The 19027-nt window shown below is 41.7% G+C and overlaps 1 protein-coding gene and 1 long non-coding RNA gene across 3 annotated transcripts in view; one reads left to right on the top strand and one right to left on the bottom strand.

Annotated features, from left to right (window-relative positions):
- mafa (v-maf avian musculoaponeurotic fibrosarcoma oncogene homolog a (paralog a)) overlaps positions 1 to 9731 on the top strand; it is a 72192-nt gene extending 62461 nt beyond the window's left edge. Inside the window, exon 3 of the mRNA XM_044030874.1 lies at positions 9191 to 9731. The gene's annotated coding sequence lies outside the window, so the exon portion shown is untranslated. The remainder of the gene's footprint in view (positions 1 to 9190) is intronic.
- The window catches only part of LOC122772668, a 217753-nt gene that overhangs the window by 184312 nt on the left and 14414 nt on the right, over positions 1 to 19027 (bottom strand). The window lies entirely within an intron of this gene.

Below are 19027 nucleotides of genomic sequence, written 5' to 3'. Positions count from 1 at the left end.
AGGCAAAGAGTGATGGGACAAAGAGACGGGGGAGAAGAGAGAGAAGGAGGCAGGGGAAAGTGGGAGTGGAAGCAGGAGAGTGAAAGGAGAGAGAGGACACAATCAATTCAGCAGACCCATCTCCATCATGTCATCGCCTGTCAGCATAGATTTAAGAATAAAGCTTTTGAGAGACTTTCCAGAGCTCCGGTCTGATCGATGCTCGGCCAACGTTGGCCCAGATGTCACTGACACGCATCGCATGCACGCACCAAAAACACAACAGACCTTGTTTTTGTGACCACATCGCTGGGAATTCCCTGAAAACGCTGGCCCAAGTGTGTGTCGTGAGACAAAGGCATAGCGCGTGTACGTCAGTTCACCTGCAAGATGTCAACTCTGTACCCGCAACGCCAATGTAGCGAAGGCGAGGGGGGGGACTGGAGGTGCATATGGGCAAGTCCATTAGAGAGAAAACAGAGAGGCAAAGATGAAGAGATAGTGACGGAGTGAATGAATCGAGTCATTAAGCATGTGTTTGTGGGAGTCTGGCTCCCATATGACAGTGCAGGGAGGCAGAATGCTTCTGCTGCCACTCTCCGTAAACAGACAAACAGATTGGCTCGTTTGCTGCTCTCCTCTGGGTAGTGTTTTTCCTCCCGCTTTCTGGGGACCGCTCATGACTCTCCTCCCCTGGGTCTCCGGGGAGACAAGTGTCTGTGCCGTATTTCAATTTCTAGCATGGCTTCTTTTAATTAATCTACACCACTGTCAAATGTCAAACTCATTTAGGACGCAGATCTGAAGAATTTGCCGTAGAAGTGGCTGTAATTCAAATTTCCACTGGTTTTTATTCAGTATCTTAAAATCCTTTCCGGACTGTTCGTGTGTTTACCGCATCTTAGACAGTTGCTCTTTTATCTTCTATTGTACACGATTACTTTCCTTTTACATAAACAAATTACAATGTCCATTCTTACTATTTTTTATTTTTTACACTGTAGTATATGTATTAAATGAAAAAAAAAGGTTCTTGTTAAGGTTTTGGAAACTAACTACCATTTTTTTTCAGCCCATTTGTATCCTCTGGCTAAAATATAAGTAAAACTCGAGATTCAAATGTGCATACTTGTGGTTGCCGCCAGAGCCAGCCGCCGTCTGGGGAATGTGCAGTCAGGTTTGACCATTTACATTCACTGTCTGCTGTCAACAAGCAGGTGGGGAAAATGACATTAAAATAGACTATTACAATATCCTTATGTGGGTGGAGTAATTGTGCCACAGAAAGAAAGGGTGTATGAGGCAACCAGTCTCATGCTTGAGCCTTTTTTTCCACTACATTTATAATGAATCATATCAATGTTCATAGTTAATATTTACACACATATTGGTTTAAAAAAAATTGACGACGTAGTTTAATGACTTGGCCTGGAAGACTATCTCGGACAAAATGATGTGTTAAAAATAATATCTGCCATCAGAGTGGAACAAATTCTCCTCTGGCCAGTGGAAAGTGAAACCACTGTGATTCCATCTCTGCAGCATTGAGAGGAAAATATACCTCTGGCTTGAAAAACTTGTGAAAAAAAAAGAAAAAGAAAGAAAGGCTAAGAGATATACTGTGACAGGAAAAAGAGTCAATTTTATCTCTTACACAGAAGCATTATTTTTACTCAACTGCCTTTACGTATGATTCTTCACTCCTCTCCTCTCTCTGTAGTCTTTTGGTTTTGCGGTGGACGGCAATCGTTACGTGAGTGATGGCACCCATCAGTGTAGTGCATGTGTTGTAAAACTGTCAGCCACTGACAGATTGACTGACATGGTCAGCCCTTCAATCACCATCACAGAGACGGAAGCTTGAGCGAGTGAAAGATACAGAACAAAAGACGTGCAGTGAGTGTGTGTGTGTGTGTGTGTGTGTGTGAGAGAGGAAACAGGTGCGTTTAGAACGCCATTTTTTTTTTGTTGCTTTTATTGCCGTGATCAAATCTTGCAAAACCATAAAAATAAACACGGTCGCTTTTCAAAGAGAGAGCGCGAGAGAGCAAAGAAAGAGAACGAGAAAGGGCCAATGCGATGGGAAGTAGTGTTCCTGCGTAATTTCCAACAGCTGTTGATTCAAAGGGAAAAACTTTATTCGGCCCAGATGGTCTCAGTCAGTGGCAGAATGAGAGAGCTGACTTCATTGGCTCCAGCCATGTGTTTTTCCTCCCGACAGAAATTAAAACGGTCGTTCGTTTGTCACTGCTCACTACACAGCTCAGAATGTAGCAATGAAACGTTCCTTGGCGATAATGCACCATAATTACTCAAACGCCTGTTCTTCATCTGCAGCAGAGGGAGGACAGAAGGAACATTTTCTTCAGATGAGATTTTTAAACCCGGGGAGTTTGCTCGACACACGGCAAAACATGAAGCAGTCGCTCCACAGGGTTGTGTTTATGTCTATGTGTTGTTTTGGGTTTGTGTTGTCGTACTTGAGTCAGGGATCAGACTTGGACTGGAGCATTAACTGCCGACGAGGACGTGGCTATAACATGTGAATCATGTAGTCGGCGTTCAAACCCGTGGAAAAAAAAAAAAAAATACAATCGAGATTAAGAGGAGAATTTAACGGTTGCTTTTAATCTACACCTACAATCGGCGGAAATGTGCTGTCGTAGTGCGGTGAGGAAAAAAAAAAGAGAATCAGAAAAGGGATGAAATAGCAACTCCTCTGCGGGACACCGTCACCAGATCCTGACGGGGAAGAGAGTGGGTGACTGTGTACCAGCGAACATCTCACACCTCGCAAACAAAGATCTGTGGAGGTGTGCAGAGGTTAACGGTGGCCTCCTGACTGCCAGTTAGAACACACGTTCAGATGAATCAGAAACAACAGCGTCTCCACAGTCACAGTCAGTGAGATGAAAGACACAGGCTGAGTCACTGCAGCACCAAACTGACGCGAAGCAGAAAATAAACACGGGCACGTACGGACGCGTAGATGTGACCTGTGCATGTGTCCGACTCCTCTGCAAAGAGGTTTTCTCTTTGATTGTCATTGGCCCTAACGTGGCCACGAGCTAAGACCACTCATAACGTCTTTTTGAGAAACATCAAACACACTTGAAAGCCTGTATGACTCTCCTGATCGCTCTGTCTTTGATGATTCATTGAAAATGTCAACTTTCTATTTTAAAAAAGAAAACTGACTCAACTTATACTTCATGTAGATAGTCATGCATTTCTATGTTCTTCTTTTTAAGGAAAAAAACATTTACATTTATAATTTCCACTGTCATGTGATGAAACAATTGACAGTCATTTAAATTTTTATTTGAAAAATCCACACAAGACTAATAAATTATAACATAATTGAATGTCTGCTAAGGAAATGAACTAAGAAATATCTATAAAAATAAATCCTCAGTATTGGGAGCTCTTTTTTGGGCTCTTTTTTTTGTCTTTCAGAAACAACTTGACTGTTTTAATAGCCGATTTGTCTCCAATAAAATGCTACCATACTATTCTTTTAACTGAACTGAGACCAAGCAGCAAAATTGGATAAAAAAAAGATTTATCATAACTCTGAATGTGATTAAATTGCTTCTGTGATGCCACATGCAGAGGCTGTGCAGCGTGTAATCTGGGGGAAAAGCAGCTCAATGAAATAAAGAAAATAAATTAAACTTAAAAATGAAAGACAACAAAGACAGAAGTGTTTGGCTGTGTGAAAATTGTGAAACACAACATACTTGTGGTGTCACTCTCATGGCTTCATCCATAAAGACAGTGTCTAATCTGTAAACTTCTATAATCTGCTTTGACAATCCCATTATTTCCATTTTGTAAATTGTTCACGTCGCCCCTCTCTCTATTTTAAGAGTAAAAACTGTTAATACTCGGTTACTCCGTGACTCACTTTTATACCGAGAGGTTGTTTCCACAGCGGTAGGAAGATCAATAAGGTCCGTCCTGATAAACACGAGTTATCTCTATCAACGTTAAAGTGACGTTTTTTAGTCACATGTGGGCCGATGACTACCATCGAGTCACTCGGGCAAACTACAGTACACTAACTCCTATGATATATGCATGATTTGACACCAGGGATTACAAAAGCTGTGTGATCTGACTCTGAAAATACATTTGTCCAGCTCTGTTTCTGAGGACACAGAAAGAGCATCTTTCAGTACGTCTGTGTCTGTGGACACTGAAGCAGTGATGCACTGAACACTGTAGAACTTGTAGAATTTAAAGTAAAAACCTGGGTAAAAAATGAAGTTAACAGGTTTTTGTTGAGTGGGACTTTACCGTTTACGGACCTGCCAACTTGACTTGCCAGTAAGTTTATAGTCGTCCATGATTTAATAAGGTTTCACAGAATATGTTTCTGTTTGTTTTAGATTTCACGAAATCATTGTACTTTTGATCCTGAACGAGAAATAGAAAGTGAAAATGTGAAAAGTTCATCAAAGGGAAAATGGCAAAGAAATCACATCAGACTTTTATTAAGCATAGAAATGAGTGGCAGGTCATCTGGAATTTTGAACACATTCAATCAATCATCGGCCTCTGCACTTTGCAGAAAGTGATGAGATTTCTAATGTGATTATCGCTATTGTTACAATTATTTACTTTGCCTCACTGTCTTCTCCTTGTTTTTATGCCTTCTGGTGTTGATCAGAGAGCTACAAGTTTAAATGGAAACAAAATCAGTAACTTCTTTTATTTTCTCCTCTTGTTCTTCACATGCTCTCTCTGTGTGTGTGTGTGTGTGTGTGTGTATTAACTGAGTCAGAGCGACAAAAGGAATAGAGATAGTCTACCGGCAGAACCACAATCATTTGCATCACAGGAAGTGTGTCAGCCAATACGGGACAGTCCCGAGGCTGAGAGCCTAGTGCTTTTCATATATAGATATATATATATGTGCACTCTATAGATAATAAAAAAGGGGGAGCTTACCTTGCTCCAACGTGCTTGATTAAAGTCACATCTCAGAGCTACATATTTCCCCTTTTATTTAATTTTCCCCCCATCGTGCACTTGATGTTATCCATTTTCCTCTTCCAGTAACATTGCATTACATTTCCAATATTCATGGTGTGTTTTTCCATCTTTCACAGATCAAGACTTCATGGGCTTTTTAGATGAAAAATTATCAATACAAGATGAAGCATCAGCAAAAAAAAAAAAAAAGAAAAGAAAAGGGAAGCGGTGACACGTTGCCAACATGCTCTTGTTCCCGGTGCCAGCATCAATAATTCAGCCGGTGGCTCATAACTTTATTTTCAATGCATAATTGAGGCCAACCCAGTGTTTTCTTTAGCCAATTTTATGTCAAGCATTTTTTTAAACAATAGGAGGACCAGTCCATTAAGCTTTTAATATCTCCTCTTGAATCTCTTCTTGAGAATGAAAAGGTTTCTGTAACGTACGAGGTCCGTTTCTCACTCTCCCGGCACGCTGCAGTGTGCGAGAGGTGGGGGCTGTTTTTCACGTGTGTTTTGTCTCTTAAAAAAAACTGTAGCTACTGTGAGCATGAAAGTGTTGAGATGAGAACTGTGGGAAAGATGCGGTGAGTGAATGAAAAAGTGTAGACTCCACATTTAACAGTGTGGTTTGGAAAGGAAGGGGGGGGTCTCAGTGTGAGGTGAGGTTTCTGTACCTGCATTTGTGATATAGTGTGTGTGTGTGTGTGTTGTGATTCACACGTAGTGACATTTATTTCCATAAAAGTACGTATATACCGTACAGTATAGGTAAGGACGCTCTTTCAACCCAGTCACTCATTATACGACCTGACACTATTCCTCATTTGTTTTGTAATACTACTTAATAAATATTGATTTACTATTTTAATTACACGTTAATCTCAAAACACACGGGTGCCAGGGTTATGACTCTCTCAAGTCTCGCTGCAAATTTCCCGTTTGCAAATATTTATTGAGGACGGTGTCCTGGGAGGGCTATAAAAGTGAATAGCAATCATTAAACGGAGACTAGCTGTCTACAATATCTGCATAAGTGTCAATATCAACAACGCAGCTTGATGTGGCTAGTTATCAATTACCCTCTTTTTTTTAATTCCAAAGGATATAATAATATAATAACACACACAGAATGAAATACATATGCAAATTAAACAAATATTAATACTAATAATAATTAGGTGTCAAGCTATAAAAAACCAGACACAACAAATTAGTGCTTTGTTTTTTTATCTTACATAAAAAATGAAAGATAACCTTACACATGAATGAATGAATACAAATAAACAAAACTAAAGTGAGATATTTTATTTGCTTCCCTGCACTGTCCTCTGATTTCAAGTTTGATTTTTGCAGTGAAAGTATAATGTACAGTTCACGTCACTGAAGCATGATTCTGTCACCTTTCAGAGTGGAACACTGCACTCAGACTTTCTCTGCTCACAATTACGTTTATGAAGCCTATGATTTAAGTATGCGTTCCTCCCCCTTCTTTCCTTCTTTCAGCCTTGTTCCCGCCCCCCTCCCTTTCTCTGGCTTTTTCACTCTCATTTCAAATCCTTCAATCACAGAGATATACTGAGACTGAGAATGCATTAGGGTGATTGGGAGACTAAACATTTAAAGGGAAATGGCGTCTTTCATTTCTTTTCTCGTTTTTCCTTTTTTTTTTGTTTGTTTTTTTGTTTTCCTGCAGGGGAAAAGCTGTAAATGAGGAAGAGTAAACAACCACAATTTTTAATCTCATCGGGTCCAAACAAAATGGGTTTTGTGTAAAATATTTACTTTAGATAAGAGGGTGGAAGGGATGCATGTTGGAGAATAATCCATGTATTATGTAGTGTTTGCATGGTTTGTTGTCGAGATCAAGGATGCTAGTTTAATTTAATGAGTCTGTACCGGACCCAGGGCTGAGAGAGCAGGCGGGAGAGCATCGACAAACTATGAAATGGTTCCAATATGGCCAATCGATGAGGCTTTGTGAGGAGCTCCCTTGGGGCTTTGATTTTCCTCTCAAGCAACAATCCAGGATCTCGGCTCTTCAAAGGCAAACTCCATCTTTGCTGTTATTGTTGTTGTTGCTTTCCCCATGTTTGAGTGATGTCACCGAGGTCGATTTTATCCATGTCCATAAAGGCTCTCCCACACTTGAATCACCCGGGAGACGTCTTCTGTTGGCCTGTGCAATGGTTACAACAACCAATAAAGGTCAATCTCCCATGGTAATGGCCAATTGGGTTTGTTCCCATTATTGGCCCTCTGAGCTGTGGTCAACAGATGGAGAGCTTGGCATCACTGACACAAGTTACATTCCAACCATACGGAGGCTCATCTCTGACTCCCAGCGTTGCTGCACGATGCAGCCTCTCTCTTTCTGAGGTTCTGTTGGCTCACACCGCTCCGTCATGTGCGGCTCCTGTGTACAGGCCCCGTCGTAGCTGCATCACAGGAGCGCTGCCAGTGAGGGCTAACTGTCTAACCATTTCATCTAATTGCCTCATTAATGATTCACCGGTGTTAGGCTGCTCTAGCACTTCGCTGTGGGGAGCAAATTGTTCTGATTGGTTTGCCTTTGTCAATTATTGATGAGGCAGTGATCTGAAGTGCTAACACCTGGCTTTGGAGGCCCAGGCGGCCGTGCATTCCCATCACACGCTCCGTTATCACACATCCTGGGACCGCGGCCAGTCTTGTCGGGCTGAAATCTCGACTTCATGTGCCGTTCTCAGTGACAGTGGATGTAACGTGCCCCGGAGCAATGGCTGTGATCTCAGCTGTGGAATATTAGCTCATAGAACACGGCTCACTGCTGTGCAGAAGACGGACAAAGCAGACATTTAGCTCGCAGTGATTTGAGCTTGTAGTGTTGAAAAGTAAACACAGTCAATGTCATGTGGCGAGGGGCCACGGATACTGCTGGATCGCTTGTTTTCCGTGCGCGGTGAGACCACAGATAGCAGCGATATCTCATGTAAATGTTTATAATTCCTTAGCAACAGTTGGAATGTAATTATAGTCTTGAGTGCATCTTTTATCAAGGCTCGGCACAAGCTTTATTAACATCAACAATAATCTCAGTGATTCTCAGCCAAGGGATGAGCTCCACACCAGGGATATTTCTGCTCTTACAAAGCTGTATGTGGAAATATCATATTATAAGTCAATTAGGTCATATTAGAAAAGCACACTAGTTTCAACACTTAAGAATTAATCTCAAGAACAACTTAAGAACCCACATAACCAAGAGTGGCATGACCGGCTGTGTAACATGATCCGCTGCGTCTTAAATTAAAAGAAAAAAAAAATCTTATCACAGCATCTGCTTTATGTAATTAATACTTTTTAATTAAGATCCAGATAAAACATCAATTCATTTAGAGCGTAGCGTGCGGGATAATGAACTACATGTGAACAACCGCAATTTTACAAGTGCAGGTGGAGCCGTAATGAGATCCAATGCAATGTCAATAATGTGTTTATGGTCATTTATAAAAAGGCGCTGGGTAGGAACCATCGCAGTTCGGGTCATGTTACTAGTCCAGCTGGATTCCTGTGCAGAAGGAAAATGTCCAACCCACAGATTGCTCTTCTGGCGACACAAATCACACATACTGTACGTGTAAACATGTTGCCAAAGCCTCTTTGTGTGTTTCATGACACAAAAGCAGAATATTGTTGGAAAAGTGTGTATGTTTTTATGTGTTAATAGAATAATAGCAGGAACAGGTTGATTAATGTAAAGGGATGTAGACATGCGGGAGACTCACCCACACTCTCGGTGAATTTGCTCGTCTCTCGCTGGCCTTAATTGAAGATGATTAAAGAGTCAGCCCCCCCATGCTGACGCCACTGTCACTCTGAATTCCAGCCAAGTGGGCTCACCACATACACTCACAGGGTGGTCACTCGGCCTTTGTATTTACACTGGCAACGGTGACAGCCAAGCTCCCCTCTCCCCGAGCCCCCAAATGCTGTGACTCACTGCATGTCACCATAAACCCTGCGCGGACAAACAAGAGTTCAGACAAGGCCCGTGTACAGCTTACAATGTTAGACACTCACTGACTAATAGTACAAGTGAGGTGTGTGTGTGCGCGTATGCATGAATGCATGCATGGAAGCATTGCACTTAAGTGTGGGAGAGAACTGCACTCTGGATAAAACTTTAATGACTTTTATTTTTTCTTTTTCTCTTTACTTGTCCATCCCCATCACTCTCCCTCTGTCAACAGATAACCAAACGGCTGAGCAGTGACGACATCAGAGTGGCCGACCAATCGCACGAAGGCACCTACAAAGCACAACATTCAAAAATGACTTCACAGAAGAACAAAAGACAAAAAAACCTGCTGAAATCCCTCAAAATCCCTACAGTGAAATTTCTTGAAGGCCTCTTACTATCCCCCGTTTCCCTCCTTGGTATTTTACATCCAGCTTTTTTCTACAAAACACACAAAAGGAAAAAAAAAAAGAAGACAAAAAACATGAAAGACTCGTACTAATGACACGGTAGACAATGACAGACATTGAAGGAACTATTTTCTGTTGGACGGGAAGATCAGTGATGCATGCTTCTGTAAATAGAACATAATAAAACACTATTCTTATTCCTAATATAGGAAGCATAACAAGTGGCTCTCACCAACTTCATAAACCTTCATGTCTGTGGGTAGAGTACTCATGGTTCTTCCATATAAAGTCAGTTGGCCATGTAATTATCATTTCCTATATCATTTCTGTATTCTTTGGCGTTAGTTGGACTGTAAAAAAAAAGAGCTTCCTCTTATTGTCTTTACAAAAAAAAAAGCCTATTCTTCCTCTCCAATATCCACACTAGTACATGTACATAGAGATTAATGAAGACAACAGCATGGGACAGACTGTAGTGTATATGAATAGATCAAACATCTCAGTACGTGGATATTTCAGGCAAACTTTTTAAAAAAGGTATAAAATACTTGAACTTGTTTTCTCATAGTTAAAGACATAGCCCCAGGTATCGGGACAGGTTCCTGTGTATATGAATAGATGCATAAAAGGCATTAGCGATAGGTAACACTATGACTATTTGACTACCTTTGCAAGAATGATCTCATCACTCAGTTAAATGAGAAATGTAAAGGAGGAGCAGGCCGTTCACCCGAGCCATGTGTCCAATTTGGTATTTCTACACATTATTTTTTAATGTTTAAAAAATTTGTTTTATAATAATGTAATTAATTATTTTCTACCAGCGACTACTGACATATTCTTTCTCATTGCAATAAATGCCTTCCTCCCCCTAATATTTGGGATGGAACTGCTGTAGCTGTCAGCCTGGGACAGCATTATTGTCTTTGTGTGGTTCTGAAATTGTGCTCTGATCCTACGTCTTCACATGGGAGGGAGGGAGGGGGGGGAGACGACACAGTAAACTGCAGTGCAGACAGAACTCTGAGCAGCTTCTTCTATGGACTATGAAGATAACCAAATGGACCGGGAGATACGACGCCATGCCAGTGAGAGCAGATGGTCTACTCGCTCACAAGAGACGGCAGAAAAGAACTTTTGCATGGACAACAGGGATAACGCTAGCTTGTCAAACATCTCATCTCCATCATTGTGCATCCTCTACCTCTCAGTGTGTATTGTGCATCAAGGAATCCACGACTTTTTTTTTGTTTTTGTTTTTCGTGTGACCGCTCCACTGTCCGCCACAGTGGAGGGCTCAAGCAGGAGAAGAAGGTCGCTCAACGTTTCACGGTACCGATGGACAAGACATTTCCCCTCGATGACTCGCACATACGAGCGCATGCGTACAGATGCACAAACATACACAGCTCCACTCCAATATGTTGCTGTATATATGTACAGTATACCCATGATGTATAGTCCCAGATGCTGTACTTTGCATGTTGACTTGTAGATGGAACGTGACCATTATTCATAGAAAAGATTGTGCAGGTAGGCCTAGTGGGTCGACACCCCTCCTAAACCAATGCAAGCTCTTTGTCCACTTCCTATCTCCTTACTTCAGTTTCAGAAAATGTATGTGAATAGGACTGAAGTCATTTTACCACTATAGATCTCGTCAGTCCAACATTGCAGCTGATTTTAAACTCTATGAAGGGACACATAACCGGCCTGTTTTGATGACACGCAGAACCTTGTGTGGGTAGGAGAGGAGAAGAGAAGGGGGAAGGCAAACTGGGGCGGTCCAATTAAGTGGCAGCACACAAAGTGGTACGAGGCATCTTGCCAGCAACTGTCCATTCATCCTGTGTCAAAGGGATTTGCACATCGCGCTGCCAGAGAAGTCTAAACAGAGCAGAGAAGGGTCCGAGAGAAAATGAGTGGATGTAAAATTGTACTCAACCTTTAAATACCCGTTACCCTCCAAAAACCCAGTGACGCTTCATGCCAGTCCACTACTGTATCGCTGTGGTCTGCCTGGACACGGCTACATCCAACAGACGACTGTGTTTCCTCGTTCAGTGTGCGCTTCAGGACGATGAAATCTAATTAGCAGTGGTTACTTACTGTCTGCGCCTCCCCGTGCAGCCAATTTAAATGAAAAATTATTCTTAAATCAAACACTGTCAGAGCATGGCGCATATTGCGTGCACATGAGTGTATTTTTATAGTCAACTTGTAAACAAACTTGAAATTAAGACGTCTGCCTTGAAGGTGATTCGTCAGAGAGGATTTAAATTAGAGGGGAGGAGGACGGGGGTGGGGGGAGATGAAGATGTCACCAAATCATGAGACACTGTGTGCGGTGAGAAATGAGCAAGTGCTGATCTTCTCTGAGCCTCGGGGCTTTTCACTTTCTCAGAAATGAAACAAAGCCCCATGTCTGTGCAGATGCAGGCAATCTCTGACAGCTTAGTTTGTTTATGTGTCATTTAAACGCAGGGAAGTCTCCCGCTGTTCCTGCAATGACCCTGACCCACCTAGGAACATATAAACATACCAAAATATGTGAAAGTGGACACAGACACATGGAGAGACACCCTTTCTCTTGTCACACACGGTCTCTTTCCCTCACACACGCACACACAATGGTAATCTAAACAGCAAGGCTGTATGTAAACAGATTGTCGACATAATGGGATTGTTCAGTGTGCAAACAATAAGCTGTTAGCGTAATCACAGGTCAAAGATATATTACCCAGAGGGCCACGCTGTAGGTATATTAACATGATGGATATGTGGAATGGGGGCAGGGATATGAAGGATATAGAGCTCTACTGATGCAGATTTACCCCCTGTTGGGCCCAGTCCGCTGCCTCTCTCTCCTCTGCCTCCCTCAAATTGGCCCCATTTAATCAGGCTTTGTCCTTCGCATATTCTACCGCCTTTTCCTACACAAGGTTCCTCCAGCTAGATTTTATGATTATTTGTTCTTTTCTCAGTACTTACTTTCTGTTTTTCTATCTCCCCCATTTTACATTAAACAAAAAATAAATCTGAGTAAAGGAGATGGAAAGTATGTGTGTATATTTCGGTAACCGTGATCAACAGAAGAGCGACATAGTTGATTTATTTCGAGGATTCTGTACTCCTGAAAGTACCACTCTCTCGTCTCTGAATAGCGGGCATCAATCAGGCTGGATCCCACGTAGCTCAGGCCACTGCACGCACAGCTTATTAACTTATCTCGGCTTTATTTGATTACGATCCAGCCCATTCACTCAACTGGTTAATAAGTCTGTGTCTTCCTGACTAAACACTCCATTAGTGTCATCACTGGTGAGCTTGTGTGTGTGTGTGTGTGTACCGCATACATCTGTGGACCAGTGAAGCGGATACACTTTGGGCCCAAGTGACAGAGTAAACACAGAGGCAAGAACAACAACCTGTAAGACAGACAATAGGTGCAAAGGTGGCCCGTCTGCAGCGATAGTCGTGACCTGCTGCCTGTTTAGCATCAGATGTGTTTCTGCAAAAGTCTTGTTCATACATGAGTGAACAACTCATGTCATTAAATACAGTAGAGCTGCATCCTGAAAGCCAAAGATCCAATTAATCAGTCAGACCACGCAGGCAAAAGAATCTTTTCAAGTTAGTCAGGCTGGGAGATACAACACTATCATAAAAATGTAATTTTCTTCAAAAGCAATATAAGACAAGTTTAATAAATTGCATATTGTTATGCGTATGCATTGTGCTAAACATTCTTTGAGATATAATGCAAATAAATGCTTTGAGTTTTTGGAGCCACACTGGGGATCAGATTTGTTAAATGTTAATATTTGTCGTTTTCTGCTCAAAGACAAGTTTAAAACCATTTCTTCAACTTCAGAGGAACAATCAATGTTGAACTATCTCACTTTAGAAAGATAATTATTGATATTGGCCACATCAGACATCAGATATTTTAGGTCCCAGAACAAGCTGCAGGGTGAGAGCATCTTACTGTTGAGGATATTGTAATTAGCCCCTCCTTTCATACACCCCTCTTCTCTCATGCCCACATTCACAACACACTCTGTTCCTCCCTCTGTGCTCCTGGGTCGAGTGGGGCGTTATGATTAACACTAACCTCAAGACAGACGTGTTTGGGGTAGTAAGGGCAGGGCCAAAGGTGAAAGGATTACAGTGATTACAGTGAGGCACCCCATGTTAACTGCCCTGCTCTCATTCTGACCTCCGGTCGACCCAAATGTCTGGAAAGGATGAATCACGCGTAACATACTGTCTATAAAATCAGTGTGTACTTATAGCAACATTAAAATAGACTTTTGACATTTTTAAAAACGCTGAAAATGAAGCAGAGCAAGTCGTGTGGATTCCGCTCCAGTACAGAGATACTTTGGATATGAGTTGTTCTAATAGCCAGACAACAGCAAAGACAGGGCAGACCTCCTTATGTCGCTAAGCTAATGACAGGGCCGGATAATAGAGCCGTTAAAGCCTTTACTCCCACCTCATTCTGGCCTCCACGTAAGCTTGGCCACTGGATGAGCAGCTCGCCATCAAGCTCTTTCGAGATAAGACGGGCTCCCGAGAAGATTTGGGGGTGGATGGAGAGAATCGGATTAAATCAAATGCCTCAACTGAAATAAACGCTCTGGGTGGACCCCCAGTGTATTACCAATGATAAATGCTATAAACCAAATCTTTAGCATCTGATTAGGTAGCGGAGGATAACACATCAGCTGTGGTGGGAAAAAAAGAAAAGAGCCTGAAATATTAGCCGAGGCGAGGGCAAGCTTAGTCTGTTATAAACAGCGTGGACTTTTGAAAACACCCAAGTTGTTATTATAGAAATATATAATTGGGGAAATAATAAATCGCCACAGGCTGTGGACAGGTGGCATTTCAGCCGGCACCATTTAGCTGTGCAGCGTAGTTTCTGACAGCTTGATTTAGTCTCCTGCACCTGAGCCAGAAAAGAGACAGAAAACTAACAGAAGGAACAAAAAAAACCACACAAAAAAAACAGCTTAACGAGATTCCAATTTGCCTGCTTTGAAACATTATGATGACACTATTGTACAGATTGGATGCCTCGCACGAGGATTATTGCGATCGGGCAAATACTCGTACGCATTAAGATGAATGGCACAGTGAGAAACGTAGCAGCCTTTGTGGGTGTGGTTGTGTTTGGCGGGGACATTAGGGTTTGTCTTTAGCGTGTAAAATCGAGATTAAAGCGGCTATGGCGAAGATGCCAGAATGTATGCTGCTCGTCCTGCTGTGAGACACAGTGTAATCCTTCAGTTTCAGAGAAGTGAGAAGTTTGTTGCGTCCAGAAAGTTATGCGTGCATCCTTTCCACGGCCCCCCCCCGCAGAGCAGAGAGTAGGGAACAGCAGGGGATAACCATATGTTATCAAAGTGTTCTTCAAAGCTCCTGTCTTCCGTCCACTAAATTATACAGTATCATCACACACTGTATACCTGACAAAAATAGAAAACATAATTATGCAGCTCAATTTACAAACACGAAAAGAAACCCTTTTGCTATAAAAGAAAAAAATAATAATGTTTCGAGTAAAGTGTTGCCTTTGAAGAGTGAAAGGACATCTATTTTCTATTTTTCTCCCTGGAAGTTTGTTTAAATTGTGGCCGTGTCCCAATGTTGCGGGTCAGCTCATGACTTTGTATTTACATGCTTTTTAAAATATTGCTGCTGCTGGACAATAAAAAAAATGATGGTTCCTATCACGACGAGCCCCTTCTGTTACCAGAGGTTAATTTGTGCTCACCCCTCATTTCAATTGTACTGTAGTAAATGTCCACATTATTTCCCACATGGGCCTGGATGAGGGCTTTGATTATCCAAAGGTAGGCCGTGTTTGGCTCCGTTATTGTCAGAGGGCTCGTAAGCAGCACTAGCAGCTTCTGGGGTCTTATTGCTATGGCGATCAGCCCCTTGCCACTTGGCCTCCATGACCCCAGTCAGAGATAAGCTTTATAGGAAAGCACATTAACATGCTCCGGCAGTCACCTCCCTCCTTCATCAAAGGCAGTTCTATGAAATCAAGTGTTTATGGAGCCCCAGTGAGAGTATAGAGCTGCTGATTGCCTATATTAGAGGTTGCGTGTAAATGAGCTGGAGGTGGACAAAGGACCTGCACTGTAGTAGTGGGGAGGACTGAGTATGTGATGCTGATGTTATTCTCTCTAAATGAGCAATATCTTTAATGACTGCAACGCCCCCTGAGCCGGTTACTAGCCCCTAGATTACAAATATGGTCTGCAGTCTAAATACAGGTATATCCATGTCTTCCATGTGTCAATAAAAACTGGCACTTTCATAAGCAATGTGTAACGCACTCATGAATATGTTTTAACATTATGAGTTCTTTATTCTGTTGACTGGTGTACGCTCTAAGAAACAGAATTTTCCTTTATGTAACGGCACATTCACGCCACATGTGAAGCAGATTTAGTACAACAAGTTAATTTTATCAGGAAATGGAAGATAAAATGATTGTTGCTGTACACGTGTGCACCTCGACCAGACAAAAGAGTAACGGGCTTACAGGAAAGTGAGCGTTTAAGTTGGATTTACTGGTCAAATCTGAAAATAAGCATCTGTTACTAGTCCTGGGCAAAAAATTGAGTCACTCGTTCACTGATGCAGTAACATGATGGAAATATTTCCTTTACATTTGGTGTGGATGCAACATTACACTGTTCTTATTTACTAAATTGCTAAACTTGCGTTGTTTTTGTTTGTTTTTCCTCACGAGTCACATTCATACGGACATTCTCCTGCGGCTAACACAAGACTAATAAGAAAACGAGGTGTCAGAAATGTGTGTGCCTGCTTTCGGTCTGATCACTGCTGAAAGATCCTCTCAGTATGTCCGTGGTGATGGATGGTGATAGCCTTGTGTCTTTGTACACATCAGGGGGGCCCTACTGTTGTCACTGGACAGATAGAGGAGAGTGAGAAAGAGAAAGATGTAGCTGCAGCTTAATGTCCTTCTTTGGTGCTGTGCCTGCTCTTTCCTATTTGCTTTTCCCTTCACGGCACAGTTAACATCGTAAATTAACCTTTTCAAGTCCCCCCTGTGCTCAGAGACTGGTGCGCAGTATAGACAAAGGGAGAGGGAAAAAAAAAATGAATCTGTGTTATGCAATGCAGAATCACTGGTTAGTAATGTAACCTGTTACAGAATCAAGCGATTCCTTCTTCAGTGATAAGGAATTTAAAAAACCCACACAAAAAAGTAATCACTCAAGCAAAAGTTTAATTTTCTGTGCATGTCTTGTATAACTCTGTAATCCAGTATGAGGCTGCTTTTTGTTTTCCATCCTACAGATGTACATGAAACACATGGACAAAAAAAAATGTATAACTGTTGATCCTATCTGTTCTTAGTTCAAGTCTGTAAATAGAGTGTAAATACCAAACAGCTATGCATGCTAATATACAAGCAATTTGTTCAGGTACTTTTGTAATCCAGACCTCTCATATGGCATGTAATGAAATGAAAAAAAAAAACAACAAAAAAAAACAAAGGGAAAAAAAACATAATAAATTGTGAACTCATATGGTTTGTAAACAACTTCAAAACTGGAAATTATATGTCTTTGCTGGTAATGTTTTCTTACTGACGACTAATGCATTGGCCTGCCATTTACTACAGTGCTTTGCTCATGTTCTTTGTTATCCTTTTTTTTTATGTTTCATAACATAGGGCTGAGGCAAAAAAGGACCATAAATCACTGGTTTGTGGAATAGTCGGGTAGAGGACTGGGCCGATGACGAGGGGAAGGATGGCTGTCTGTATTTTCTTTTCCGTTGCCACTGCACGTTCACATGCGCACACACTTAATTAATTACATATCCTTATAGTGTCTAACACAGACAATAAAATACCATGGCAGAAACCGTTTGGCTTAAAAGCAGTAGAAACTGGGCTGCCATTATGTGTTATCACACCAAAAAATAAAAAAAAAGAACTATCACCAGCTTTAAAGAGTGCTGTTATTTTAATATCGGCACACACGTGTTTCTGAAAAAGTGAATTAAAAACACAAAGTGTGAAGCTGGAACAAGCGATTTTGACTCATTCCAAAAATTCTCCCAAATCATGATGCAAGGAAGAGATTTTTGACAGTTTTGGTTTTTTTTCACATTTGTAATATATATATGTCCAGTGAAAATGATAACCTATATGCCAAATTTGCCTCTGCCCTAGCAACTCCAGTGTGACAATTTATGAAGACAGAAGGATGAAGTAAGAGGGAAACCTCTTTGGTTTCTAAGAGTGTTTATTTTCAACCATGTTAGAACCATGTCCAATCCCGAGACGCTCATGGTAGATGGAAGTGTCTAATTTTTAACCTGTGCTAAAGATATTTTAAATTTAATAAATAATTATTGTAACAAGAAAGCATGTGTCATGTGTTGAACTTGTATCTTTTGCACATTTCCCACATGGTCATATGGACTAGAAGAGGCCCAAATAAGGACGTTCCTCACAGAATGGAAGTGGAGCCACTAATAGTTACAAGGTGATCGGACTCATTCTGAAATGTATTAAAAGCCACTCGCAGAAAGAGGCGAGACGTGGCTGTTTGTGCTTCGTACTTTTCAACAAATAGTTTACAGGAGGACGCATTCAATTAGTTATTTCATTAACGCTCTTTGTGGAATCAATTGACAACGCCGATAACAAAGCCACATCAATTTGTGAGCCGACTCCAGCACATTTCTCTAAATGATTGAAGAGCTGTTTTCTGTTTTAGGCCCCGCTTGACTCCTCGTTTCCTCCGGCTATTCAGCACAGATCTATACGTCGGTGTGTGTATAATTATGCATGCCATGAGATTCTCTCCGGATTTTAACACTCACAGAATTATGTGAATGACACGGCCGAGGCCTTAAATTCCACACGGAGGCTGGATCCTCAGAGGAGCAAAGTTCTGTCTTTCTCCTCCACTCTCCCCTTTCCCCTTGAGTGATGCATGGCAGGGAAAGAAACACTCACTTTCTCTCCGTCATCCCCCTCTCCCCCCCTCCTCCTCTAGCATAGATAAACAATGTGAGTGACAGTCTCTCATCATTCAAGAGGCTGAATCTCTGACCCTGACCCGATAACATCAAGTGTGTGTGTGTGTGTGTGTGTGTCACCTGTCAAGTGGCTTCTGTCACACTTCAGTGGCAACTCAAAAACAAGACTACGAGTATGTGTGTTTGTGTGTGTGTGTGTGTGCGTGTGAAGTCGATTGGGGGATGGTGGTGTGGGTTTAAGAGGCCCGCTGATATGCAATAGTAGGCCTCTCTAGGCATGAGCGGAGTTGAGAGTCGTGCTTGCGAAGGTATGCCACGAAAAAAGAAAAAAAAAGAGGGGGAGGGGGGACATAACGACCCAATGAGAAGGACTTGTGCAGACACTGTGAAACTATCTCATTTTGTAGGCTCCACTACTCTCATTCTCATGTTCAGAATGGGCAGGGTGATCCGGGAACGCAATTATTTTCACCTATAAAAGGCAACATATGCCAAGATCATAAAAGTTCTTATTGGACAGTAATTTATTAAAGCAAGTCATAGAAATGGAGAGAGGTAGGGCACAGGCTATAATATGAAGGTGTCGTTCTGCTTCTCATTAAGGGTCTGAGTGT

Source organism: Solea senegalensis, linkage group LG7 (assembly GCF_019176455.1).
Source record: "Solea senegalensis isolate Sse05_10M linkage group LG7, IFAPA_SoseM_1, whole genome shotgun sequence".
NCBI lineage: Eukaryota > Metazoa > Chordata > Actinopteri > Pleuronectiformes > Soleidae > Solea > Solea senegalensis.
Note: the sequence above shows the minus strand (reverse complement) of the source record. Positions and strands in the feature narration are given on the sequence as shown.